Source organism: Mesoplodon mirus, assembly GCF_964341445.2.
Source record: "Mesoplodon mirus genome assembly, chromosome: X".
Classification (NCBI taxonomy): Eukaryota; Metazoa; Chordata; class Mammalia; order Artiodactyla; family Ziphiidae; genus Mesoplodon; species Mesoplodon mirus.
The window spans coordinates 14,690,313-14,716,608 of NC_138981.1; the positions used below are offsets into that span (position 1 = coordinate 14,690,313).

At 44.1% G+C, this 26,296-nt stretch overlaps 1 protein-coding gene across 5 annotated transcripts in view; it reads right to left on the reverse strand.

The window, feature by feature from the left end:
* CLTRN (collectrin, amino acid transport regulator) overlaps positions 1-26,296 on the reverse strand; it is a 173,208-nt gene that overhangs the window by 55,302 nt on the left and 91,610 nt on the right. The window contains exon 1 of one of the 5 annotated variants that reach the window (XM_082609626.1): positions 4,854-4,940. The exons of the other annotated variants lie outside the window; for them this stretch is intronic. The gene's annotated coding sequence lies outside the window, so the exon portion shown is untranslated. Of the gene's footprint in view, positions 1-4,853; positions 4,941-26,296 lie in introns of those variants that run through there. 5 annotated transcript variants of the gene reach the window in all.

The window sequence follows — 26,296 nt, forward strand, 5'->3', positions numbered from 1 at the left end:
AAATATCTGTGGCTATGAATTTTCCTTGGAGTACTGTTCTGGCCACATGACATAAGAAGTACAGATGTACAGTGATCTCATTCTATTTTCTAAATAGTCTATAGTTACAGTTTTAATTTTTCTATACCCCAGTATTTGCTTAGAAAGGTACTTGTCATTAGCAAAAGAAACAGCAGCCAAAAATGAAATGATTTAAAATATTGACTTTTATACGTCCTGTCAGATGAATAGAGAGAGAAAACATATAATGATAAAATAAGACACCGTCAATAACTTGACTTAAAATATGAAGACTCTTACAAGGTCTGGATCACTTGGAACACGCTAAAACTGATTTAACAACTAAAGAGCTTGAGAGTTCAATAAAAGAGGTGGAACACAGAACTAGATGCTATTGTTCTTGCCTCTCAACATATTGGGTTTTTTTCTTCCAGTTTTCAAAATCCTGTACATACTTAGCCTTTATTTTCATGCACAATTTTAAGTATTAAACCTCCAGAGAATTCATATCAAACTTGCTTCATACAATGCTCATTTCAGCAATTTCACAAATAGGAGCTTAATAATTTATCACTAACAGTGGTAATGATGACAAATAAAGCATTTTCAATCATTCTGAATATGGTCCTATTTATTGCCAATGTTTAGAGTTTGGAGAACGCAGATAAAAAGTTGAGACTACTGTTGCCATGTGCAATACGAAAGGCACTGGGTCTCCTGAGACAGGAAAGAGAAATTGATTTCTCTGTGCTTTTTCGTACTCCACAACACTACTGGAAAGCAGTTTCTTGGCACATAACTATTGATTTACTGCTCTGGAGGGTGAATTAAATATGAGACCACACGAAGAGAAAACACGTGAGTTGTTCTTCTGATTCACACAAGATTCCTTTTAAAGTACATCAGAGTTGTAAACGCATGTGGGGGATTATGTATGCTCCATTTACCTGCAATGAAACAAGATGTAGCAGGGAGAACCAATGTAGCTTTTAAATTTTGAAGCTGATTGTTCTGTTTCATTGTCACAAACAGGTATTTTTTTTTTTTTGTAAACCTATACAACCTTGAACACTGAGCTTTCATTTTTTTACCTTTAAACATCTTAACCACTATTACAGGTCTATCTCAGTGATCACCTCCTTCGAGAAATCTTTCTTTTCTTTTGTTTTTGTTATAGATTTTTAGCTGTTACTATTTGTTGTGGACTTGTCTAATCTACTAACTTTTTATTCTCTCTTTGTCCTGTGTTCCCATAGCATTTTGTTCACATTTGTACATGGATCTATTGCCAACATGATTTACTTTTGGGTCCTACAAATTTTAAGCTCCTGGAGGGCAGGGACTATATTTGGTTCCATTTGCATTTCTCACGGCCCATGAATATTTGATAATTTAGTAAAACTGAACTGACTTATTTGAATCCTAAATGGGCAGTTTAAGGAGCTCAACACTGTGGAAATGAAGTATCACGAGGTACACTGCAATTTTTTTGACATTCCCAGCCAGAGAAAAACAACTCCCAGTATCTTTGATAAACAAGGAACCCTGGGCTTTGGAAAATTTTTGTCTCCACTCCCGTACCTTATGCCCTTTCTAAGATGAGGAAAAAATCTGAAGCTACGATATTCGAAGGCTCATCAAATTTTGTAGGTTAATCATCAACTGTAACCATTATGAACCTTGCCTTTTTTTCACACAGGGTGACAATTTTCTAGTGCAGAGAAAGTTAATCACTAATGTCTGGAAATAAAGATTAATTCAGACAAACTGAGTGAGTGTAATTCTGCCAACTTTATATTCCTAAGGTAGCAATTTAAAGGACGGTTTCATAAACAGGATGCATACGCGCCTGTCTGAGTGTCTCATCTGCATGAAGACCAATACATTAAAATAAGTCCTATGTAGAATGTAAATTGCTGCAGCTACTATGGAAAACAGTACGCAGGTTCCTTAAAAAACTAAAAATAGAGCTACCATAGGATCCAGCAATCCTACTCCTGGGCATATATCCGGAAAAGATGAAAACTCGAATTTGAAAAGATACATGCACCCCAATGTTCACAGCAGCACTATTTACAATAGCCAAGACATGGAAGCAACCCAAGTGCCCATCAACAGACAACAGGCTTAAGAAGATGTGGTATAGATACACAATGGAATATTACTCAGCGATAAAAAAGAATGAAATATTGCCATTTGCAGCTATGTGGACGGACCTAGAAAATACCATACGAAGTGAAGCAAGGCAGACAAAGGAAGACAAATGTTATATGATATCACTTATATGTGGAATCTAAAAAATAATACATATGAATCTTTATACAAAACAAAGACTCACAGACATAGAAAAGAAACTTATGGTTACCAAAGGGGAAAGGTGGGGGATAAATTAGGAGTATGTGATTAACAGATACACACCACTATACATAAAATGGATAAGCAACAAGGATTTACTGTATACCACAGGGAACTATATCCAATATTTTATAATAAACTATAATGGAAAATAATCTGAAAAAATATATATAACTGAACCACTTTGCTGTACACCTGAAACTAACACAACATTGTAAACCAACTACACTTCAATGAAAATAAATAAAAATTTTAAAAATAAAAATTAAAAAAACTAAGTCCCATGTAGTGAAAACAAGACTTTACTGACATTTCTTCCTGAATGTTTAACTCTTTCCAACTTTGCTTGGGTGTTAAGAGTTTTCTCAGGATTTCCCTGGTGGTGCAGTGGTTAAGAATCCACCTGCCAATGTAGGGGACACAGGTTCGAGCCCTGGTCCGGGAAGATCCCACATGCCGCAGAGCAACTAAGCCAGTGCGCCACAACTACTGAGCCTGCGCTCTAGAGCCCGCGAGCCACAACTACTGAGCCTGCGTGCCACAACTACTGAAGCCCATGTGCCTAGAGCCCGTGCTCCGCAACAAGAGAAGCCACCGCGATGAGAAGCCCGCGCACCACAACGAAGAGTAGCCCCAGCTCACCGCAACCAGAGAGAGCCCGTGCCCGGCAATGAAAACCCAACGCAGCCAAAATAAATAAATTTAAAAAAAAAAGAGTTTTCTCACAGTTTTGACGAGTCATGATACTCTTTCTAGGCTAAAGATTATTGTAACCATGCTCTATGGAGTAGTATTTTCCATTCTTAATCTTATATCTGGCTGCCGGTTAGTGTCACCCAGTCACATTTAGCCCTGCCAATAGGTACCACCTTTACCAACCTCTACAAAGAGGTAGAGGGGCCATGTATCTTTCAGGTTAGATGCTCTCATTTTCATAACAGAATTTCAAGCTACCCTCATTCTGCTTGATATTCAAAGCATATGAAGTAATCAACACATCAAAGTTTCTGCCATTAAGTTTTGGCCAGTGACAGTGACCTTGATCTTTCTACTGTCTGAAATCATCAAAACCTTACAGTACGAAATGTTGTTTTTGAAGACCGCCTAAAAGACGTGCATGCACGACCTCTATTACTACAAATCAGAGATGCCAGATAGGTTGTTGCAACCACTCATCCATCCTGGACCCACAACAGACATTGTTAATATATTACAGAACATTTTCCTTCAGAGCCTGGACTCAGCCACAAAACTTCCCAATGCAGTTATTCAGTCAGTTGACATGTGAGCTAAAACTTACTTGCCATCGTGGGAAATGATGATCTAAATGCTGCCCTGGCTAAGCCATACCACTGAGGGCCTGTGATCTCAAATAAACAGGAAAGTTTGGGTGGTTCATAAAATTGATTTAATTGTGCCTTGTGATTGTGGCAACAGTGTACATTGAGGGGATCTGTATGAAACTCTTTATGACACTTACGCTTTATGACACTTGTTTCCTACTTAGTTCATAGCATCATTATGATGAGGAATCAGGATTTCCGTTGGGACTAAACATCAGGAAAAACTGTGCTTCTCAAAAACAAACAAATGAACATGCAGGGCATTATGCTAAGTGAAATAAGCCAGACAGAGAAAACAAATACCATATGATGTCACTTATATGTGGAATCTAGAAAACACACATACAAACAAAAAACAAAAAACCGAACTCACAGATACAGAGAACAGACGGGTGGTTGCCAGAGGCAGGGGGTGGGGGTGGGTAAAATGGGTGAAAGTGGCGAAAAGCTACAAACTTCCAGTTACATTGATACAATAAATAAGCCATGGGGATGCAATGTACAGAAAGGTGACTACAGTTAATAATACTGTGTTGTATATTTGAAAGTTGCAAAGAGAATAAACCTTAGAAGGTCTCATCACAAGAAAAAAAACTTGTAGCTATGTGTGGATGTTAACTAGACTTATTGTGGTGATCATTTCACAATTATATAAATATTGAATCGTTATGTGTACCCCTGAAACCAATCAAATGTAACGTGTCAATTATCCCTCAATTTAAAAAGAAGAGACCAGCACTTACCAAGTCCTTTTCCACCTATAACCGACCCCCTTACCACATCTTCCCTAACTTTCTCATCAATTCTTGTCCCATCCAAACCCAAGCTGGGAAACTTCAGGCTATAAGCTCCTTGAAGTTTGTCTTGTCACTGGAACATGGTACTCCATAAATATGACTTCAATGAATGAATAACTGAATGGCTAATGGAAAGTGCCCTTCCCCTAGGAGTGCCCACTCAGAGGTTTCTGGGCAGGAAATAAATAAATAAATAAATAAATAAAGCTGGTAATAACCTCTTCACTTTTCTCCTGTGGACCCAGAATTGTAAATGGAGAGAGTACAGAAAATTAACCTCAAAGTAGAGGGCCAGAAGCAGAAATCTAAGTGTGGTGTTGTCTCCACAGGTCCTAGACAGCAGGAGGGCACTAGGTACCTAAAAAAGAGGTCTGAAGGAGACATCCATCAGGAAGTAGCCGGCTAGCATTTAAAGTCGGCTGGGAAGCTGGTAGAAACACAGTTCCAGTTGGTCCTCAGTTACGTTCCCTATCCGGTTTCTGCTCTTGGAGTTGTGGTGTTTGGAACTGGGAGAAATATGAAGAAAATCCATTTTTAGGCGAGGAGCAGAGATCCGCAGGCTCGTCTCACCCTATACACGCCACTAACACCTAGCTCCGAGACCTGGGCGACTTTCTCCTGAAATTCGTGAGCCCCGCCCGCTTCTCTGCGGCTTCCCAGGACCAGGCTCGGCCAGCAGAGGGAGAGCAGGAGGCGTGGATCAGGCCAGAGTCCAACCAGAAGGGGATGGCCTGGGAACCCAGGGAGTGGCCATGACGGAATGCAGGGAAATGCGCATGCGCGGAGTTAGCGTGATCAATGGGGACCTCAGGGCCGTACAGTGCGGCATGGGCGGAGCGCCGGGATTGGCCAGGACAGAGGGGAGTGGAATATAGAGGGGATGGAATGTAACCCGGGCTTGAGGGGCGGGGTCTGGACACCGTGGGAAGGAGCGTCCGCGACGGCCACTTCGGGAGGGGCGCGGCCTAGGCGTAGCACATAGGCTTGACCTGAAAATGTGGGACGCAATCGGTGCGTAGCCGCTCGTAAAGGCAAGACAGGCTTGGTCGAGACTGCGGGAGAGGTGGGCAGAGGGCAGAGGAATTACCAGAGTGGAAAGCAGAGAAATGGGCACAAGAGAACTGCGTGGGGTCAGCGAAACGAGCGTGGCCCAGAGGATAAGAGGAATGTGAAAGGACTCGGATCAGGGGCGTGAACGCCGATGAAGAGGCGGGGCCACGGAGTAGCGTATGGGACGCAAGTGACGTAACAGAAAGGAGGGCCCTGGTGTAGGCGCAGTGTAAGGATTTACCGTGAACGTGGGCGCGGCGTGTCCGTGGGGGGGTGGCCTTACAGTTCTAAGGTGTGCAACAAAGATGGTCCGGCTCCAAGGAGGGGTGGGCCCACGGCGAGGCCCGGGGTGGGACCAAGTTAGCGCGCCGGCGCGTGACCGCGGCCGGAGGCCCGGAGCGATGGCAGCAGGGGCGTAGTCAGCACAGAGAGCAGGTGCAGAGCTGGATAGAGAACAGGTTCGGGCTCCGACATGGGGAGCGTGGCCAGGGCGCGACTTTGAGCTTCATTGGGACGTGGGGCGGGCGCGCGGGGACGTGACGTGAATAAGCGAAATGACGTGTTCCGGCGTGAGGGGCGCGGCTAGGCACAAGGGGGCGTGGCTAAGATGGCGGCGCGCATGAGCCTCTCATCCCGGTAGCGAGCAGAGTGGTTCCCGCTCTGGGAAACGTTCGGGTAAAGTCCGGCGGCGATGTGGAGCGTGGGCAGCAGGGGAGCGTAGGCTAGCAGAGAAAACACGGATCCTCTCATAAACACGATCACGCGCTGCAGTGGGTCCCGGAGCCGGGACAGCTGTTGGCCCCGCTAGAATGGCCACAGTCCCGGCGGGGCTTCTCTGTACGATGGGGGTAGGGGAGGCAGGGAGTCGCTCCATCTCTACTCTAATCCTGTTCCTCCGCTCTGAGGGTCACCAGAAAACTACACCCCCTTACGGTTTTGTGCATTTAAAGGTAGAACAGCTGTCCTAGAGAGTCTGGGAAGTAAGGGGGATGCAGTTTCAGAAACCGAGGCCCAGCAAACTGGATTCACTCATATCTGCGTTGTTGATTTTCTTCCTGACTATACCAAGGGCTACGGACGGATTCACAACCACCCCCGGGGCAGGGGATCAGCAGCTATATCATGTGGACAAATCTGAGTCTTCTCTACTCGTCAATTCTTTCTTCTATCCTTTTTCTTTTGTGCCCCGTCCTGGAGCTAGAGGGGAAGAACCTACCAAATACAGACGCTGTTGGTGGCTGTAATTCTCTGTGGCGTGAGTTGAAAGCTACTGCTCAGAGGATGCTGGAAAGTCGTTGTTATTAGTGTAATTCCCTCTTGTTTATTTTTGCTGAGAAAGCTTGAGAAATATGGGGAGATAATGAAGATGTATTCACCTTATGTTGAGTAGAGTTCATTCTCTGTCAACCACTGAAAACCACATTGCTTTCTGCTTCCCCTTTTTCCTTTGCTGAAAGTCTGGTCATCTCCACCCTGCTGCTTAAAAGTCTTGCTGGAGTATGGAGAGAAGTTGGAAATCTCTGGTGAAAGAAGCTTGTCCACACGCTACCCGTAAGCTGCCCCTGCACATCCCTCAGAACGGGCTCTGTTCTCAGCCTGCACTGAAGTCCACAGTGAACCAATGTTCCCCACACCCATATCCCCACTCTCCCTTCTGGGTCCTGATAAAGAGCTACACTGTTCTTGAGTATTTTGGAAATGAAAACCTTTCAACTTTCTAGGGCTTTCCTACTTCACTCAGAAATTGTAAACTCAGTACCAGGTCTGAAAGGCACCTAAAGGCTGAAAGCAGCAAGGGCACCATTTCTGTGCCTGTGCACGCCTGCCCCGTTGTCCCTGGAGCCAGGCAAAAGGCTGCCACCACTCGTAGTTGGCATACAATGAGTTGAGTTCCTTTTGACTCAATGTGAATATGGAGGAAATCTGATGGAAAGAGGGAAATGCACTTCAGATCATTCCGCTGGAGCAATTAGTGCGGGAGCAATTGCAGCGCACTAAGCAATTATAGAAATGTAACCTTTGGCAACCCTATATTGGGATCATAGAGAAGAAGTGGGTGAGAGAAGGAAGCTGAACTTTCTCTGTCAAGATAAGGAAACATAACTTCTAATTTAAATTTCAGAGAATTGCAAAAACGCTGTCTTCCTTTCTAAATCAGAAGGCAAGAAAGTGAAGGGTCCACCTGATAAGAATCAAGGAATTTTTTTTCAACGCAATTGTAACCTTTAGTAGGTTTTTGTGCTTTGTTTTTTGGTTTTTTTGGTGTTTTGCCTAAGTACAAATGGCTTAACCAGGCAGAGTTGAAGAGCCAAGGCATTTAATAAATACACAATCTACAAGTGATTCTAAAAGGCTGTTAGAATCTGTTCATTCACACATTTCTGTCTGCAAAACAGCAGATAAGGACTGTGTAAGTAAAATCCAAGAGCATATATAATCAGTGATAGCAAAGGGCAGGTAGCACAGAAAGCCTACCTTCCCTAGGGCCCATCCAGCTCATGGTCACACCTTTCCTTCTCTCTCTAGCCTCACAACCTCTCCTGACCACCAGAGCTGCACTGCCAACTCTCCCTAGCCCTTTCCTCTCGCCTGCCCCCTTGGCACCTCAAACCCAACAGAATTAGCAGTAAGAGTGCCATCTTTCCCTCCCCGCCAGCTCCTGTGCCGGGTTCTGTTTCTTTGTTCAGGGGTTCATCCTCGTTCTACCATGAGCTGGAATATTCTACCATATTCCCTCACTTGAATTATTGGAATTTCATTTCAAACTCCACGTGCCCAAATCTGAGCTGCTGATGTCCCACGCAAAACCTTTTCCGTACACAGTCTTCCCATCTCAGTTCGTGGCAAGTCCATCCTCGCAGTTGTTTAGGCCAAGCATCTGCCAGTCATCTCTGACTGCTTTCTTTCACATCTTACGGGCCGTATCCCCAGGATACATCCAGTACCCAGCCACTTCTCACCACGTCCACTGCGACATCCTTAGTTCCAGCCCCTGGGTTATCCTGAATGGGCTCCCTGCTTCTTTCTTCTACCCTGGTCAGTTTCCAGTAGGGCACTGTGAATGAGCTTTTAAAAATGTAAATCAACTCACATTCCCACCACCAGTGCAAGAGTGTTCCCTTTTCTCCACACCCTCTCCAGCACTTATTGTTTCTAGATTTTTTGATGATACAGCCACTATGGAGAACAGTATGGAGGTTCCTTAAAAAACTGCAAATAGAACTACCATATGACCCAGCAATCCCACTACTGGGCATATACCCGGAGAAAACCATAGTTCAAAAAGAGTCATGTACCAAAATGTTCATTGCAGCTCTATTCACAATAGCCAGGAGATGGAAACAAACTAAGTGTCCATCATCGGATGAATGGATAAAGGAGATGTGGCACATATATACAATGGAATATTACTCAGCCATAAAAAGAAACGAAATTGAGCTATTTGTAATGAGGTGGATGGACCTAGAGTCTGTCACACAGAGTGAAGTAAGTCAGAAAGAGAAAGACAAATACCGTATGCTAACACATATATATGGAATTTAAGAAAAAACAATGTCATGAAGAACCTAGGGGTAAGACAGGAATAAAGACACAGACCTACTAGAGAATGGACTTGAGGATATGGAGAGGGGGAAGCGTAAGCTGTGAAAAAGCGAGAGAGTGGCATGGACGTATATATACTACCAAACATAAAATAGATAGCTAGTGGGAAGCAGCCGCATAGCACAGGGAGATCAGCTTGGTGCTTTGTGACCACCTAGAGGGGTGGGATAGGGAGGGAGGGAGGGAGGGAGACGCAAGAGGGAAGAGATATGGGAACATATGTATAACTGATTGACTTTGTTACAAAGCAGAAACTAACACACCATTGTGAAGCAATTATACTCCAATAAAGATGTAAAAAAAAAAAAAGAGTGAATAGTATAACCCTTGGTGATCCTGTCAGCTCTCATACGCCCCTCACTTCTTACAATTCCCATTTAAAACCACAGATTCGGGCTTCTGTAAGTATTTAGATATATCTATAAATTGAAAACACAGATCAAGAAAGTACCCACTTTTTGAAACAGATGCGTAAGTGATAAGATGAAATACAATTCTGGTAAATGTATTGGTGTTCGCAGCTACCTCTAGTACCGTAATTGTTATCATCATCACCATCTTCATCACTGTCATATGCTCAGCACCTCCCTCACACGTCTGACCATTGTTAGGATCCGGGAGCCGAGTAGGGAGTGACTGAAGGAGGAGGCTGTGGCGAGTTTAGAAGCAGCATTTCACTGGGGCCTGTGCCCGGTGCCCTGCCTTCACTCCGCACCAACCCTCTCCCCGAGGAATCCCTGGTGTCAACTCAAACTGCTGTTTGCTGTGATCTCAAGTGGCAGACAGTAAATACTGACAGTCCTAACCCTGCAGACTGGTAATATGATAAAGATAAAAGCCTACATCTATTACCCACGATGAAAATAAAACCACTTTCATTTCTTGTATCATCTAGTGAAATTGAGCCTAAATTTCTGTCACATAAAAAAGATTTACGGGGCTTCCCTGGTGGCGCAGTGGTTGAGAGTCCGCCTGCCAATGCAGGACACATGGGTTCGAGCCCTGGTCTGGGAAGATCCCACATGCCACGGAGCAGCTGGCCCCGTGAGCCACAACTACTGAGCCTGCGCGTCTGGAGCCTGTGCTCCGCAACAAGAGGGGCCACGATAGTGAGAGGCCCGCGCACCGCGATGAGGAGTGGCCCCCACTTGCCAAAACTAGAGAAAGCCCTCGCACAGAAACGAGGACCCAACACAGCCATAAATTAAAAAAAAAAAAGATTTAGGGTTTCCGGGCGGCGGGGACGGAGGTGGGATTGGCGGGTCGCGCGGCCTCGGGGCCGGAACTCGGGTCCCCGCCCGCGCTGGCCCCAGCGCCCGCCGCCGGCCGAGCCCCGCGACCCGGGCCCCGCGCCTCCGTCCTGGGTCGCGGTGGTAGGAGGTGCGCCCGGGTCCGCGGGATAGGCGGGCGCAGAGGTCGTTTGTGTTTGGTGCGGGGGGCTGCGGCGAGGTTCCGGCGCGTCCGCGGAGCACCTCGGGTCTGGGGCTGGGGGCGCCGCGGCTTGCTATGCCCTCCGCGCTCTCCCGGCTCTGCAGCCTCGAGAACACGGCTAGGCAGCAGTAGTTTAATGGGGAATTTGCCTGCTGGGAACTAGGGGCCTGTTGGGGTCTCAGTTCTTGGCTGGCCCCGGAACACGAGGTTGCCAGGCGTGTGACGGCAGCAGGTAGGAGTGAGCCGCTGGTGCGGTGATGAGCAGGAAAGGAAGGACACTGGCTGTTGGCCTGTGAACCTAGGCAAGAACGACCAGCCAACACACTCCAGACGAAGGTCCGTGGGCCCAGCTCGGTCCTGTGCGGCTGGTCAGTGGAATAGACCTGCAGGTGTGGCTCTTGTCACTCTAGGACTGGCTTCGGGACAGGTCCTGCTGATGAGCCCAGGGCACCGCCCTCAGTTCTCCAGGAGAGTGCGCCTGAGTGGAGCCAGGGGGTGTGCGCCACTCAGCACGGCCGCCCGTGCGTGTCCAGTCTGCTGGCAAGGGCAGTGGGGAGCCGGGGCAAGTCATGGCCTTGCGAATGTCCTCTGATGGAAAAGAACCTGCAGGCTTATAGAATAACTTTTGTGTGGAACGTTGGTGTGCTGAAAAGCAGTTCTGTGTGCTTTTCCCCCTCGGTGTGGATCCGCAGTGCCGAGGCAGCAGGTGTGACGCAGAAGTGTGAGCGGAGACCGTCTGGAGTCCCCGAACTCCAGGGAAACTAGAGGGGACAGCCAGCCTAGTGAAGAGCACAGGAGGCGGGGGCGGGGGCGGCAGCCCAGCAGGCGCCCCTCGTCTCACGGCCCTAATCCTGGCTCCAGCCGGGTGGTCAGGGGAGCTGCAAGGTCTTCTGGACGAGCAGAGCCCACAGTCCTGAGCTGTTCTTCTCTGTGTTTGGGTCATCTCCCCCCATCCAAGGGGAGAAATCTAGATGAGGTTTAAGAATTAGTGCTTTAAGAATGTGGATCTCATAGTTGAAACCTCGGAACACGTGTCTTCAGCACAAGGTGTTAAAGTGAACGGAAGGATTCAACGCCTTTTCAAGGAGGGTGTCTCCATGTGGGCAGAACTAGAGAATAAATGGGTCTTGAATAAAAAAAAAAAGATTTAGGCAAGAGATCTTAAACCCTAGGGAAATAAGTTTAATAATATTAATTTTTAATTTAATGAAATATAAAGAATGTCATCTAGAATGGAAATGGTACAGATTTGTTATTATTCTATTGATTCTTAACGTTCATGATCTCCCTAGTTTTAGAAGAGGAACATTTATTTTTAGGACAAATCTCAGTAGAATAGCACTGTATAAAATGTAGCTACTAGCCCCATGTGTGTACTTACATGTAACTATAAATGTATTCAAATTGTATGGCCACCTGTGGCTAGCACTTACTATATTAGAAAGTTCCATCATCAGAGAAACTTGTATTTGACAGGACAAGTCTATATTATAACTGAACTGTGTTAGAAAACTGTTCTATTATTTCTCCAATTAATTTTGAAGAACACTAATAAAGCCTGGAGAACAACAGTATTCAAAAGCTTGTTTTGCAACGTCTTCACAGAGAATTCCGTTAATCCCCAGATAATATAGGCTGGGATACCCAGACCGTGTTGTCTTCCATTGATTTTCAAATAATCTTGAGAAACAGTGGACCTATTAAGAGCCCTTTGGAATTACAGTAACGGCCTCGGGGGTATCTGCAGCTACAGTGAACTGACCAATAGCCCTGAACTGACCACCAGGAAACGTGGGCCTTAGTCTCCTGCACTGGTAACTGCATGTGACGCTGTGGTTACCTGGGCTCAGCATGAAAGTGCCTTTTACAACCCTGATGCTCTAACAAGGCAATTTGTGATTCTGTGACCATCCCCAACAAAGTCACATGGAGGGTCCCTGTGTATCCCATCACTGCAATAAGCCCTAGGCCTGCTAGGATGGTGTTCAATTTGACGAGGAAATAGCCCATCTCAAGAAAAAGGACAGTACAGGGCAAGGCACCGGAGAAAAAGCTAGTGATGGTATAGAGCAATAATGTCCAAAAGATACATAATGTGAGCCACATAGACACTTCTAAATTTTCTAATAGTCACACTAAGAAAGGGATCAAGAAACAGGTGAAATTAAGTTTAGTTATATACTTTAACTCACTATATCCAAAATATTATCACTGTAACATGTAATCAATATAAAGATTATTAGTGAGGTAGTTTACAGGATTTTGTCCTAAGTCTTCAAAGCCCAGCGGGGTATCATCCTACAGTTTCAGCACATCTCACTGACTGACCAAGGGGAGTAGCCTGGCAAGGTTCTGGAATAGCGTGGCCAGACCAGAGCCTGGGAAGAATGAGGAGAAATAAAATTAGATGGGCGAGGTGGGTTCCTACTAGGAAAACCTCAGTGCTTGGATGCAGAAGCCTGGACTTCACATGGTCTTTAACATGGCAACAACATGATGAAGGTGGTAAGTTAGGAAAACTGATGGATGGCAAAACACAGTAGAGGGGAGTAAGAGAGGAGGAAAAGTGAGCACGAGGACCTTTCCTTGAGGAAAAGTCTGTGGTATAGGGGCCTGAATGAGGCTGGTGGTCATGGGCTGGACAAAGAAGAGATAAACCTCAAAGATCCTTAAGGAGAAAACAATGTGGCGCTCAGTAGAGTAAAAGGAAATAAAGATAAAATGGGAATGACCCCTTCCCAGTAATGCTCTTTATCTTATACATTCAATCCACAAGCAGGGACTGAAAGCCAGCTCAGTTCTTCATGGGGCTTGCAGAGCCGTGAGGGTGCAGATAGCTAAGCATATATGCATATAATTATCATCATACCCATGTAATAAATGTTTTGAAGGAAAAGATCAGAATGCTATGATTAATAAAAAAATAAGAGGGGATCGCATAAGAGGATAGGGAGGTGCGGAGGTGACACTTTTGCTGAAGAGGTGACAATTAAGCCAAGAAGAGGAGCCAGCCCTGAGCTGAATGAGGGGAGATTGATTTCTGAGGAGGAGCAGGAACTGAGGGGCTAAGACAGGAATGATCCTGAAAGACCGACACCCCCGAGGCAGGAGCTGAAGGTGGTATAAGCACAAAGTAAATCAAAGACAGGACCAGTCATGTAAACAAGAACTAAAGCCAAGCCGACCATATGGAATCTAAAGGGCTTTTGTTAATGACACCTTCCTAACGACAGTGTGACAGTGTGACATCGTGCCCTTAAACCATGGCTGACAGAATCACTCTGTTTATTTCATTCTCCCCACACGAGAAGAAGCTGGAAACGCAGGCTCCGTTAGTCAGAACACGTAATCACCTTCCGACTTTGAGGGGAAGTCTGAGTAACCAACCAAGAAATCATTTTAATCTGTATTTTGTTAAAATGGAGGAAGAGGAAGGGAGGAGAGAACAAAAATGTGAATTTATCTTTAGCAAAACGAGCCCTGGGCAAAAGCTGGCTTCACGAAGGGGACAGTGACCAAGGGCTCCCTGGTAGGGGGATGCTCTGGGTTCCTAGAGGAGGAGGTGGGTGGGGGAGAGAAAACCTGGAAGCTGAACTTGTGAACCGAGGGGCATAAAAAGTGACAGGAGCGTTATGACCATAAAAGAGCAGCTGAAGGAACAGGCCCAGTTTCCTTGGGCTGGTGTTTGTGTGGGTGAGAGAGTAGACTCTGGGCCATTTCCTGAATGAAGTGGGGGACGATCTGGGTGAAAGAGGGCATCGTCTTAGGGATCTGCTCCTTCTTCCCTTCTCCCCTAGTCTCCTTAGGAGACCTGCACAAGCTGGTTTTGAAGGGTGTGAATGCTCACACCCTCAGCCTCAGTCTGAGCATCTCAGAGCGGAGAATGTTGTCAGGTTTCTTTGTGCCGGCGGGCAGCTTTAAGACTGAATCATGGCTGTTCCCGGGGTTTCTGGAAGTTTTAAAATATCAAATTAAAAATGAATCAGTATGGCTGATTCATTGTGTTGTGCAGTGGAGGCTAACACAACATTGTAAAGCAACCATACGCCAATAAAAATTAATAAAAAAAGGATTTAAAAAAATTAATCAAATACAGCTTTTTATCCCAACAATAGCATTTGGATAATCAGTACTCAAAGGGCATATACCCAGTAGGGCGCTACAGGGCACAAAAGAAAGGGAGGGACGTATGGCTCCTCCCTGCAAGGAATTTGCATTCTCATCTGATAACAATATGACTATTGTACCAATTCATATGCATTTTTCATTTTCGATTTCTGAAACAGAAAGTCCTCCTTCTCTAGAGTAAGTTCTTGTTGTTCAGAAGTTATTTTACACTAAGGGAGAAAACCCAAAACGTTGGCTTCAGACCTCTCTAGAGATGAGATTACCGCATTATATGAAAAAAAAATGAGCGGGTAAAAAAGAAGGGAATGCCCTGAGTTTGCCTATTGCTTTTTGCTCTAGACCAAGATTTCTCAACCTTGGCATTAATGATATTTGGGGCCACGTAATTCTTTCCTGTCAAAGCCCAGCCTATATACGTAGGATGTTTAGCTGCATCCCCGGCCTCTAGCCACTAGATGTCAGTAGCACCCTCCTCCAGTTTTGACCACCGAGAGTGTCTCCAGACACATCGCCAAATGTCCCCCGGGGTCAGAATCGCTCCCTCCTTTGAGAACCACTGGTCCAGAAACCTCCTTGGAGCGCTCTGTGTCTATGCTGCTGGGGCACCTGCACCAAAAAATCCAAGGTTAAGAGCCTGCTTTGGGCAGCTATCTCAGGAAGAGAACCGTCTCACCGTCTCCTCTGTAAGAGGAAACCAGAGGCAAGCTTGTTGTTTAGGACAAGGAGAGTGCCAGTGACCCTGCCATGCACAGGCGGATTTGACTGGGCAGCAGCTGCCTTGTCACCTTCTCCAATCCTCAGACTCATTCTCAGTGTGGGGTGAGGTGCAGAGGGTCGTTGGTAATGATTGATTCATCTTGATTCATATTTTGTCCAGCTTTCCTGTTGGTCTTGGTTCTGCCCATCCGTGCCGATTCTAAAGGGCAGAGAGCTGGACCACCCGAATTATACATGTGGGTTCTATCCATCGTGTGTGGATAGCTCTTTCTTTGTTATAAGAAGTTTCCTGAGATTTATCATGGACTTGCCACAAAGACCTGGCGCTTGACTCATCACCGTCAGTGATGTCATCAGCACCCGTGTGGGACAGAGTGTGCGTGTGCACCTTAATACACAGTGTCATAGCGATTCATGTGACAGGCCTCCAGGGACCTTAGCAATGCTAACATTCTACCCAGGCTTTGCAGGATGGCTGCCTAATCCTCACAGCTGGCTCACATAAGAGGTGAACCCGGCATACACGCTTACATGGGACCAGATCATCCCCCCAGTGGGATTCCAGCTAGTGTCATCTCGAGGACAGCCCCCGATGTGCTTTCTCCTAGTGCACCCTCTCTGGGAGAGCGTGGACCTGGTCCCGGGGGGTGAGCGCCAGTCGCCCATCAACATCCGGTGGAGGGACAGTGTCTACGATCCTGGCTTAAAACCGCTCACCATCTCTTACGACCCGACCACCTGCCTCCGTGTCTGGAATAACGGGTACTCTTTCCTCGTGGAATTTGAAGACTCTGCAGATAACTCAGGTGAGAGCCAGACCTGTCTGTGGTCCCATCTGGAGTTAAAGGGACAGTTTCATGTCAGCACAGGCCACATCGCAAGGCCTCCATGGGAGCGGGGACCTCTTTTGTTAGCAGTGGCACGGGACTCACTGGACTGACTTCTTTTTTTCATTGTGTGATACACGTAACATGAAATTTACTCTCTTCGCCTCTTTTTCAGTATATGGTTCAGCAGTATTAACCACATTCACACTGTTGTGCAACTGTCACCACCATCCGTCCTCAGAACTCTGTACCCATTAACTAATAACTCCTTATTTGTCCCCGCCCTCCAGCCCCTGGCAATGAACATTTTCCTTTTGTTTCTATGGATTTGACTTTTGGGTGCCTCATTTAAGTGGAATCATACAGTATTTGTCTTTTTATGACTGGATGATTTCACTGAGCATAACGTTTCCAGGTTCATCCGTAGTATAACACGTGTCAGAATTTCCTTCTTTTTTAATGCAGAATAATATTCCATTGTATGTACAGTTAATCCGTAGACAACACAGAGGTCAGGGGCACCAACCCTCCACAAAGTTGAGAATCTGAGTATACCTCATAGCCAGCCCTCCATATCTGCAGTTCCTCCATATTCTCGGATTCATCCAGCCGGGGATCATGTAGTACTGGAATATTTACTTTAGAAAAAAAATCCCCGTATTAGTGGACCCGCACAGTTCAAACCCGTGTTGTTCAAGGGTCAGCTGTATATACCACATTTTGTTTATCCCTTCATCTGTTCGTGGACACTCGAGTTGCAGCCGCCTTTTGGCTATTGTGAATAATGCTGCTGTGAACATGGGTGTACAAATATCTTTTCAACATGCTGTTTTCAATTCTTTTGGGTATATACCCAGAAGTGGGATTGCTGGATCCTCCTTGGACTTTTTTGAGTGCATGAAAAATGTCTCTTTTCATTTTTATGCACATTTCCATCTACTGGTATCAACAGTATTTTCTGTTAATACATATATCTCTGTGTATAGATTCTATAACTGATGTAGAAGATAGGGCATGAAGTTAAAACTTTGCTAGAAGTTTATTTTCTGTGTGTGTTGAATATGTGGTAATGTTCCTCTGCTTGCTGACTTTACAAATAACTTTTATATTAAATAGCAATACTATTTAGTCAGATTTTAAGTGATAAAATTGCAATACAGTTGAGACTTGAACAACACAGGTTTGAACTGTTTACGTCTGTTTATACATGGGTTTTAAAAAAATAAATACATACTACAGTACTACACCATCCGCTGTTGCTTGAATCTACAGATGCGGAACCAAGGATAAGCAGAGCCAACTGTAAAGTTAAATATGCTGATTTTCAACTACGAGGTGGTTGGCACCTCTAGCCCCTGCTTTGTGCAAGGGTCAACTGTACAGGGCAAAAGGCCTTTTATATTTGTGGTCACCCAATAACATGTATGTATTTTGTCATTCATTGATTTATTTATTCGTTCAACATTTACTAAGTGCCAACCATGTGCCAGACATTGCACTGAGTGCTAGGAATAACAACTCGATTCTTGACCTCCCAGAGTTCAAAGTCTAGTGACAGAAGCACACATTAGGTTAAAATTATAAAGCAAGTGTGATTTGAAAAAGGGTTTCTGAAAGTGCTGTGGGACCACAGAGGACGGTGTGATGTAGACTGCTCAGAGGAGTCTACGATGATTTCACTAAGGAGGGGACATTTGTGTTGGGTATTGAAAGATGAAAAGGAGTTTGCCAAGAGGATTAGAAGGGCATTCCAGACTGAAGGAAAACCATGTGCAGAAGCAGATGTTCAGAAAGTGGCACAAACCCAAAGTGGCCAGAATAAGAATGTGTGTTGTGGGAAGAAGCAGGAAGAATGGTGATCATTGAAGATTAAGAGGGTAGGTGGAGGGCTTCCCTGGTGGCACAGTGGTTAAGAATCCACTTGCCATTGCAGGGGACACGAGTTCGAGCCCTGGTCTGGGAAGATCCCACGTGCCATGAAGCAACTAAGCCCATGCGCCACAACTACGGAGCCTGTGCTCTAGAGCCGGTGAGCCACAACTACTGAGCCCGTGTGCCACAACTACTGAAGCCCATGCGCCTAGAGCCTGTGCTCTGCAACAAGAGAAGCCACCGCAGTGAGAAGCCCACACGCCACAATGAAGCGTAGCCCCTGCTCGCCTCAACTTGAGAAAGCCCGCGCGCAGCAACAAAGACCCAACACAGCCCTAAATAAATAAATAAATAAATAAAATTAAAATTTTTTAAAAATATATTTTTTTAAAAAGAGGGTAGGTGGAAGGCAGGCTTATGAGACACTCACTGGTTATTTTTAAACAGAGTGGCATAGCATGATATCATCTAAATAATTGGTCAATTGCTTTATTTTTTGAGATTGACCCAGGCCATCGTGCAGGACAGCTTAATCCACATGGGAGACGGTGGGAGCCTAAATGAAGGCTGTGGCAGTCGAAAGAGAGAGAGCAAGTTTTAACAAGCATTTTAAAAATAAAAGCAACAGGACTTGGAGACGAGAAGGCTTCAAGTGAGGAGAAGGCAAAGTTAACCATGACCTTGAGGTGTCTCACTTGGGAGGCTCTGGGGATGGCAATGCCAGAAAGTTCATGAATGATGGACAAGGAATAATTTGTAGGGAAGTATAGGGAGCGTATAAGGAAATAAAATTTCTTCTTACAACTTTTCCCCTAATTTAATTTTAAATGTTACATTAAAAATAGAAAGAAATACATTTTAAGTGGTTATCCCTCAAAAAAGAAATGTGTCTTCAACTCCTGTCTAATTCCCATAAGGAGAATCTATTTCTCTCAAGATAAGCATCTTCTCTCCTTTTGATGCAAATGGATTTTGGATTTTAGTATTTCCTGCAAATCAAGATGAGAATGAGCAAATGTTGATCCCTCACTGAAATGTTACTCACTTTACTATATAATTTAAAAAATTTTTCTCCCCAGATAAATCCCTTTATTCCAAAGTAATATTAATCCACATGGAATTAATTGCTGCTCCTGCATGAGTTTCTTCCCATTCTTTATTTCTCTCTCATTTTGCATCAGATTGTCATGTTTTTCCCAGTGGCTTTATTTCAGGTAGGGAAACATGTTGAAATAGTGTAGGCTGAATAATGCTGCTGAATTATTGTGGAGCAATCCTATATGGTCAGGCAGTAATTCTTTTAGTGGTGTTTCAGCTGTACTTGGTACATCAGAATGCAATCCAATTTGAAAGCTTTGGGGAGGCAGCAACTGGAGGAAGATGGTTTGGCTATGGTAGGAATATTTTTTAAGATATTTTTAAAAATCTTACCAAGTTTAAATGATGTGTTGTATTCTAGAATGAAAAGATAGAACATTAGAATATTGTTATTTACTTTAAGAATATGGGGATCAATACATTGGTAAGATAAACAATGCTTAAAAAACAAGACTGTTAAGAATATATTTCAAATGGTATAAAACTGAGCTGTCCAATATGGTAGCCACAAGTCATGTGTGGCTGTTGAGCACTTGAAGTGTGGCTACTGTACGTGAGGAAACGAATTTTAAATTTTGCTTCAGTTGACTGTCATTTAAATTTAGGAACTGACAATTCAGTTATTGGAAAACTTAAAAATGTTTGGAACAGCTTGGGTATGTTATCTACATTTTCAAGTGTAAAATATACAAATCAAGTATTTCTGATGAAAATTTAGCATCCAAATTGATATGTGCTGTATGTATTAAATACACAACATATTTTCAAGACTTAGCAACTTTTCACATTGATTATATGTTGAAATGACAATATTTTGAATATATTTGGTAAAATAAAATGTTTTCAAAATTAAGTTCACCTGTTTTTTTTTTTTAACTTTTTCATTGGAGCTCCTAGAAGCTTTAAAATTACCTCTGTGGTTTGCGTTACATTTCTATTTTTAGGCACTGGTATAAAAGGATAAAAGCAAATAATACTAAATAAATATCAGTTAAAATGTGAGATTTGATAAGAATATATTTTAAATGGAGTAAAAAGATAAAGGCAAACAACTAAGGGAAATTCAGGAAAGGAACTAAACATTTATGAGTGTGATGTGACTATACATTTGCTGAGTGCTTCATTTATCTCCCATAGAAGTCTCTGTGGTGGACCCTCATCTCCATTTTTTTAGATGGAGAAAGTAAAGGTCAGTGAGGTTAAGTGCTTTCCTGCCAGGTCACTCAGCTAGCACCTGGAGAACTGGATTGGAGATCTGTGGACCATACTCTGCACAGCACCTCTGAGCTCCTGCAGGTTCCATAGGTACAGGCCTCCTGCAGGCTCCCTGCCTTAGTCCACTCTGGATGCTGAGTGTTTTAAGGATACCCAGGTTTTAGTTTAGTCAGGTATGGTAAGACACACAGACATGGAAATGGCTATCATGAAGGAAGAATTTTATTATACTCACCAATACCTAAAAAGAGGAGACATGGCATGCCATGCACGGCCACATGGGGAAGCACCCGGGGTGGTCAGGAGGCAGAGAGAGCAGGGGAAGACATGGACAGAACCTTTGTTGTGGTTTCCATGGGAAGGAATGGGTGAGACAACATAAGCAGGCTTAGGATTGGCCACTTCGGATAATTTCAGCAGGCCCTGGGCATAGAGGCTTTCCCAAGTTGTCTGATATGTGGCCCTGGGGTGACTAGGGCAGAGGAATAGTAGCTCAGAGTATTAAGAATCCCAAAAAGGAAGTAGTTGGGGTATGAGCTCTGGATTGGTTGGTTTGTATATGAAAGGCATGCCCCCTGTTGTTTGTTCTCTCTAGCAGTTGACTAACCCTGGGAGAGGTGATCCCTCTAGCATGAGCAAGGCCTCAGATATCAAAGCATCAAATACAGAAACTGGAAAACATAGTTATTGCACTGAAGCTCCTCAGGACTCAGGGGCCTGAACTGAAAGCTGGGCCTTACTGCGCTCTGGCTCGCCCTGACAGCTTCAGCCTCCAGAGCCGCTGTGCGCCAAGCACCAGTGAGACCCAGAGGGGGAAGCAGATGGAGTAAGGGACACCTTTTCCTGCAGACTGTGGGTTCCAGCCTATCAGCAAACAGCCTGCTCATTTGTTTTCTATCTACTTTCACTCAGTGATGTTTATAACATTCTAAATTGTCAATTTAAGTGCAGTTCCAGTACTGTGGATTGTTTTTAGGTAATCACCAGGTATCTGATTTTATCTTATTTTTTTATAATATGTTTTATTTATTTATTTTTTAATTCAGTTTTGGCTGAGTTGGGACTTCGTTGCTGTGCGCAGGCTCTCTCTAGTTGTGGCGAGTGGGGGCTACTCTTCGTTGCAGTGCGTGGGCTTCTCATTGCAGTGGCTTCGCTTGTTGCGGAGTACGGGCTCTAGGCACGCGGGCTTCAGTAGTTGTGGCACGTGGGCCCTAGAGCGCGGGAATTCAATAGTTGTGGCGCATGGGCTCAGTAGTTGCGTGCGGGCTCTAGGGCGCGTGGGCTTCAATAGTTGTGGCGCGTGGGCTCAGTAGTTGTGGCTCGCGGGCTCTAGAGTGCAGGCGCAGTAGTTGTGGCTCATGGGCTTAGTTGCTTCATGGCATGTGGGATCTTCCCAGACCAGGGATCGAACCCATGTCCCCTGCACTGGCAGGCGTATTCTTAACCACTGTGCCACCAGGGAAGTCCAGGTGTCTGATTTTAATTCACGTTCTATTACAGTTCTAGAGTGAGATGTCAATTGTTTTTAATATTTTCTCATTTATTATTCTTTAGCTAGGCAAACATCATAAAGAGCTATAGAAATTGGTGGAGACTATGGCATCAATTATGCGTAAGGTAATTTTTCCCCCTAGATCACTTGAAATATATTTTACGTTTTAATCTCAGAGTGGAGACACTAACAAGGCACTGTGAATTGGGAAAAGGTAATTCACCTCAGTGTAATTCAGGCTCTCTTTGAAAGCTGCCCCTTAAGACAACTTGCCATTTATGATGCTTGTGTTGAGAGAGCCCCTGGCCCTGGGACGCTTTGCAGAGGACAGAAGGGATCCTGTTGGTGGGCACAGACGGCTCTGGTTTGTCTGCCACGGCACTGAGCACTCAGGGACTCTGGAACATGAGTCCCCTCCCCTGCTCCCGACCCCTGCTCCTTCTCAGTCCTGTGCAAACACTCAGGGAAGCCTTCTGGGCTCTAGCTACCCTCCCATAGGCAGGGGACACAGAAAAGTTTGACAGAAACTTGGCTTGTCCAGCTTTACAGAACAATTACCCACATCCTTCAGGGTGGATACCTCTGTCCAGCCCCTAAGATTAATTTGCATTGCACTTTAGAAACAAGAATTCTATTAGTCTCTCTTGAAAAAAAAGGGGCCTTCTTGTTTATGCACCAGCTACCACCTAGTGTCTCCTAGTGAGAACTATCAGAAATACACAGTTGTCAATTATACCTCAATTTTTTAAAGTCAATTATATTTAAATTTTAAAAAGAGAGATATGTAGTTAATTACAGGAGCAAAGCGTGGGCATGATGCTGTCCTAAGGTGTCCAGAGGTACCTGGAGGTCCTCTGGACCACTGCTGGTTCCCTAGACTCCGCTGGTATCGTCACCTCATCAACCAATTCCTGAGTGGTTTTCTCCACTAAATGATAGCTTGATGGCCCCTTCTCTTGGCCAGAATGCCCTTGCGGATTATTTGATTCTTCCTGCCTGATGCCCACCTGCCTGGGGACCTATTCAGGGTCCCTGACTACCTACCCTGCCACTCTTGGAGTCTGTCACCTGGATGATTAAGAAGCAGCCCATAGAGGTAGATCATGATCAAGTATGTTCTTCCCACATTTCTGTATTAAGAAATTGTAGTCTGCCCCTTTAAAACAAGGCTGGGCTCAAACTTTGGCATCAGTTTTTAACATCTTGTAATGCTTATACATTTTTATTAAAATGTGCTAATGTCTTGTCTCAGTTTGGACATGTATTTGGAGATACTTCAAATTAACCAGAGAGAGGAGTTAAAACATAAAACAACATAAGCTTTTTACTTTAAATTCTTGACAGTAATATATATTTTACTGTATATGCATTGTGTAAAATCACTATAAAAATTAAGACTCTTTTAAATGGAACAAATGAAGGCTGGAAATGGATGTGTTCAAAACCCTTTAATTTCCTTAAGGGAATTTTACTATAGAATTTCAGGCTAAAGACAGAAGCCAACAACACCTATACAGAAATTGTATTCTAAGTTGGGAGTTTTTACGTGCTATTTTTCTTTCCTTTAGACACTAAGATTAACTGGTGGTTAATACATTAACACAGAAAATCCTGTTTAATTCATAAACTAACTAAACTATAATAATAATAACTGCTTTTACTTGTATGTATTGGATTTTTATTGATTAAAATATTTTCACTAGAACAAAAGCGTCCAAGTTCCTTTTTATGAAGCCAAGATAACAATGAGACCAAAATCCACCAAAGATTGGACCCTCCCCTGACAAAAGTAAACAAGAGGCTAATATCTCTCAAGAATATTTAAGGAAAAAAAGGAAGCTAAATAAAATATTAGAAACAGAATCCATCAGTACATTAGAAGAAATATACATCTTGTCCAAGTAGGACTTTTTTCCCAGTAATGCAAGGATGGTTCAATATTAGGAATGATACCATTATGATTAATGTACTTCATCCCATTAGCAAATCTAAAGGGAAAACTCATATTTTCATTTTCACAGATTCCTAAAACATATTTGACAAAAGTCACCATCTATTGTTTTTAATAAAACAGAAATAAAAGAATTCCCTAAGCTGATAAAGTACATTAACATCAGCTCAAAAGTAAATAGTATGCCTAGTGTGGAAAGGATACCTACTAACTCCACTATTATTAGCATACTGAATATTAAATTGAATTAAATTCTGGTAGTAGCCAATAAAGTTAGACCAAAAAAACATAAAGGAAATTAGAAAACTGATTAGTGGAGTGCAATGTTAATTTATAGAAATCAGTTCCTTTGACATATAAAAATCACAGAAGATATAATGGAAGAAAGAACCCTACTTATAATGGAAACTAAAAAACTGAAATACCTCAGAATGAACTTAACATAAAATGTTAACAAGAAAACTGGAAAATATTCCTAAGGGACACAAGAATGTTGAAATAATAAAATTCATACCATGTAACTGAATAGGAAGACATCATAAAGATGCCTTTGATGTCAGTTCTCCTTAAGTGGTCATTCTCGATGCATTGTTTATTTTCCATAAATTTTATGTGGTCCCAATAAATATACCAACAGTTACATTATGGGAGGCTGTCCTGTGTACTGTAGGATGTTTAGCAGCATCCCTGGTCTGTACCCACTGGATGCCAGTAGTAGCCCCAAGTTCTGACAACCAAAAATGTCTCCAGACATTCTCTAATGTCCTTTGCAAACTCACCCCTGGTTGAGCACCACTGATGTATGCTAATCTCCATTATTAACTGCCCAGTGAAATCCTTTACCTCTTGGTGTGTGAGAAAAAACAAACATCTTCAAAGTCTGTGAAAATGGCTTTTAATTAATCAGTATGTTGATTTACCAGTAAAGGTATGTGGTTGTTTCACTTATAAGTGCCTGTAGCTCACTAGCAGAAGACTGTGGTTTGTTGGAGGGTCTTTAGCCAAAAACCAGAATGATACCCACTGGGTTATACCGCAGATTAGGATGTGGGAAATTCTGTAGACATTGGAAAGAAAAATACATTATGAGAAATACATATACCCAATGGCATTAGACCATCCAATCTGATGTTATTACCACCTTAAGAGATATGTTAGATATGTACGGAGTCATTTCTATCATGAAAAATGTCTTAAAAAGAAAATTAGAGATTGGTTCAAGATGGCAGAGTAGAAGGACATGCTCTCAAGCCCCCTTTCAAGAACACTGGAATCACAACTAACTGCTGAACAATCATTGACAGGAAGACACTGGAACTCACCAAAAAAGATACCCCACATGGAAAGACAAAGGAGAAGCCGAAATGAGATGGTAGGAGGGGCGCTATCAGAATAAAATCAAATCCCATAACTGCTGGGTGGGTGACTCACAAACGGGAGAACACTTATACCACAGAAGTCCACCCACTGGAGTGAGGATTCTGAGCCACACATCAGGCTTCCCAACCTGGGGGTCCGGCAACGGGAGGAGGCATTCCTAGAGAATCAGACTTTGAAGGCTAGTGGGATTTGATTGCAGGACTTCAGCAGGACTGGGGGAAACAGAGACTCCACTCTTGGAGGGCACACACAAAGTACTGTGCGCATCAGGACCCAGGGGAAGGAGCAGTGACCCCACAGGAGACTGAACCAGACCTACCTGCTAGTGTTGGAGGGTCTCCTGCAGAGGCAGGGGGCAGCTGTGGCTCACCAAGGGACACGGACACTGGCAGCAGAAGTTCTGGGAAGTGCTCCTTGGCGTCAGCCCTCCCAGAGTCCACCATTAGCGCCACCAAAGAGCCCGGGCAGGCTCCCGTGTTGGGTCGCCTCAGGCCACACAACCAACAGGGAGGGAACCCAGCCCCACCCATCAGCAGACAAGTGGATTAAAGTTTTACTGTGCTCTGCCCACCAGAGCAACAGCCAGCTCTACCATCCACCAGTCCCTCCCATCAGGAAACTTCCACAAGCCACTTAAGATAGCCTCATCCACCAGAGGGCAGACAGCAGAAGCAAGAAGAACTATCATCCTGCAGACTGTGGAACAAAAACTACGTTCACAGAAAGATAGACAAGATGAAAAGGCAGAGGGCTATGTACCAGATGAAGGAACAAGATAAAACCCCAGAAAAACAACTAAATGAAATGGAGATAGGCAATCTTCCAGAAAAAGAATTCAGAATAATGATAGGGAAGATGATCCAGGACCTCAGAAAAAGAATGGAGGCAAAGGTCGAGAAGATGCAAGAAATGTTTAACAAAGACCTAGAAGAATTAAAGAACAAACAAAGAGAGACGAACAATAAAATAACTGAAATGAAAACTACACTAGAAGGAATCAACAGCAGAATAACTCAGGCAGAAGAACGATAAGTGAC